We start from the raw sequence: 3,276 nt of genomic DNA, 5'->3' as shown, positions 1-3,276 counted from the left end.
CGGCAACCAACCAACACATGACTAATGACTAATAGACACTGCTGTAAGTAAAGCCTTTTGCTTCAGTGGGAAATCTACACCATACCTGCAAACCATTCTGAAACCCTACGATGTAACTTACATTGTAACCTTTATGTGCACCTCCATGGAAATGTAACTACATAACTACTGTTATTGGCCTGTTCAGTACCACCTATGCATTTCTGAGTCATCACATGAGCCAAGGTGTGAAACAAGGTGTGGGTCAGAGGTGTGAAGTAACAAAGTATTGAATATGTGTATCCAGTTCAAGCTCACTTTCACTGTATAAGCAACTGATATCATCATCTCAGCACCAATAAATATTAAAGAATTGTCCAAAAAAGAACTTCTTTAAGTGCTGAGCAAAAACAGCTGATGCTGAACAACAGGGTGATCACTGCAGGAGCATTAAAAACAAAGCCACCACATGTCTCCACATCAGCCCACAGTGCAAACTACACTGCAGCCCAAAAGGGCCAAAACCTGTCCAATGATCCAAGTGACCATCACTGTTACATTTATGAGCACGAAGGAACCCACAATAACTCTCCACAGTCTTTCAAACCTGAATGATGTAGCAGTCAGAGCTTTTGAGGGGAGATGTGGACATTATTTTATTTTTATTGCTCATAACGGTGAAACTGCAAACACAACATCAGCTCTTTGCAGCATCTGAACACAAAGCTGGAGAAGAACCCAGAGAGCTGTGAAGAACTCATTCACAGTATCCTCATTAGAACAGGACTTTGTGCCAGTCTGTGACCGTGTAGTGCAAAAGTAATGTAACACACAGTGTATAAAATGATGGTCTCCAGGGAGTATTTAAGTTATGTAATCAAACTCAGGGGAGAAAGTGAGCAAACTTTGTGTTTCTGTGTGTGAAACCTTGAAAATGGTAACTAGAAGTTGTTCATGTTGACTTTGAATGAAAACATGAACTGTGTGTTATTTTGCACATTTGATTTATTACAGTAAGAGGCTGTAAAGGTTCAGCTGATGCTCCAGAGAGAGCTCAGAGCTGCCCAATAAAGATCAGCTTAGAGTTTTTGGACCATTGTTGCCTCTGGTCTACTTCCTCCAGCAGCCATTCACACACACACACACACACACACACACACACACACACACACACACACACACACACACACACACACACACAGAGAAAGGTGAGTTTGATAGTCTGTTCCTGCTCCTGACCTTCAGATACATCATTTTCACATATTTGAAACATGAAGTCAGCAGACTGGACGTGCTTATTTCCAGTAAACACAGTTGTTTTATCTGAATCAAATCATTTTTAATTTTCACGTGTAACAGCAGGATCAGTGGCAACTTATGCAGGAAACAGTTTTTGCAAAAGCTTAAAAAATTCAATCAAAAATAAAATAAAATGGTCTGAAACTGTTTCACAGGTAGTGACAGTACAGCAGCACAATAATAATACAAATACAGAAAAAAATCAGACACAAAATATTCACATTTATTTTGTCATCTTACTGCTAACCTCCTCTCTGCTTCTGAGAAAGAATCAGTTTACAGGCTGAGCTGAATGTCAGACACAGACAAACGGTCCAGTTAGGCTGTTTCTTCAGGTCAGGAGCTCCACCTTTGACCTCCACCCTGACAGGATGTTCCCCTCTTTGTTGTTCCAGTCAATCAAGCTAGGAAATAAAAAACAAACAAACAGCTGCTTCAGTTAAAACTGGTCACTTTAATTATTGAAAGAATAAACACATATTTTAATAACCATCAAACCTGTTTCTCAGTGGTGAGCTCTGCACCCACAAACACAAACACCTCTTTGTTCTTCTTTTCTAAAGACCTGCTGTTCTCACTCTTCTCCTCATCACACTGACTAATACAGACTGAAGTTGTACTTCAGCGAGTTACAACAATAAAATCCAGCTTTTATATGAATGCATGAAGAGGAACTCAGCACATTTCCTCTGAAAATAAAATAATAACTACATGCAGTTTCTCTTACATCTCATAGTCCCTGTCCCAAAGAAACTGCACCCCAGCAGCCCCAATGACTTCAGATTCCTGATCAGCAGAACACAGGTGGTACAAGTGGGTCACCTCACCTCATCCTCCCTCATCCTCCCTCACCCTCAACACCCCCCCCCCCCCAGGGCTGTGTGCTCAGCCCCTCTGTTTCTCTGTTTAGTCTTCAAATGTGTTTGATTACAGAGCAAAAACAATAAAACATGGATGCTGAATATGTACTACTGCATTACAGTACTGTATTACAGTACTGCATTACAGTACTGAGCAGTTTCATAGTACCAGATATTCATGCTGCTGATTGTGACCATTGTGTGCAAGAAGCTGTGATAGAAACAAAATGAGCAAAGAAAATAAGGTTGCCCTGTTTTTAATGTTTAAACTGTTTGTCACTCAATTTTGTTTCTCACTGTCTGTGTGTGTGTGTGTGTGTGTGTGTGTGTGTGTGTGTGTGTATATGTTTAGAGGTAAATTTGTATTTTATGAGGATGTGACGGAGCTGTGAAGCAGACATGTTAGAAACACTGAAGTGAAAAGATGGTGGGAGCGTTTGTGTCCTAACATCACACGATTAAAACTGTGTGAATAAAAGTGTTCAAACTCACAGAAGTAGAAAATCAAAAAGATGGCAGTCGCCAGGACAACACAGAGAATCACCCCTGCCGCTGCCTTGGTGGTGACCTCTGACCTTTTCGACTGTTCGTGTTGAGATTCGAAAACATCATCTGTTCCATATACAGAGGAGACAGAAGGTGGACACATAAGCACTGAGCTGTGTACTTGAATGTAATGATGCAGTATTTGTGAGTTACAGTAGTTGTTAATCAGCTGCATCAGACCAACAGGAAACACGCTGGTTAAGAAGAAACCACACAGTGAACACATCACAAACACACTTCCTCATTTTATTTTCTCGGACTCTTTTTAAACTCTTAAATAAATTGTTGCATCTTTCATGACATTTTTCTCCTCGTGAATAAAACTTAATAAACACGGTTTGAATGAGTTTAATATCATCACGTATTGACTTGATACATTTTCAGTTATGTGCAGATTTTGATGTTTTTATTCCAGGATAAACATTTTAAGTTCTACTAAAAAGTAAAGTCTTACCTTCGCCCTCAGTGCAGCTGTCTGAATGATTCATCTTTTCGGGTTCAGAGTAACTCCAACTTTCTCTGAATGATAAAAATATTTATTTAATAAGCATTAATTTTTCACTGAAGCTTTGACAAACAGCAGAAAAACAGA

At 39.6% G+C, this 3,276-nt stretch overlaps 1 long non-coding RNA gene across 1 annotated transcript; it reads right to left on the bottom strand.

Annotated features, from left to right (window-relative positions):
- Positions 1–1,567: 1,567 nt before the first annotated feature.
- Positions 1,568–3,276, bottom strand: LOC115787804 (uncharacterized). The gene is made up of 3 exons (XR_004020546.1): positions 3,139–3,276; positions 2,631–2,750; positions 1,568–1,682 (listed from the first exon to the last, which is right to left on the bottom strand). It is a non-coding gene; the product is annotated as an uncharacterized LOC115787804 (long non-coding RNA).

The sequence above is a fragment of the Archocentrus centrarchus genome, chromosome 11 (assembly GCF_007364275.1).
Source record: "Archocentrus centrarchus isolate MPI-CPG fArcCen1 chromosome 11, fArcCen1, whole genome shotgun sequence".
NCBI classification, from domain to species: domain Eukaryota; kingdom Metazoa; phylum Chordata; class Actinopteri; order Cichliformes; family Cichlidae; genus Archocentrus; species Archocentrus centrarchus.
This window is presented reverse-complemented; position numbering and strand designations above follow the sequence as displayed.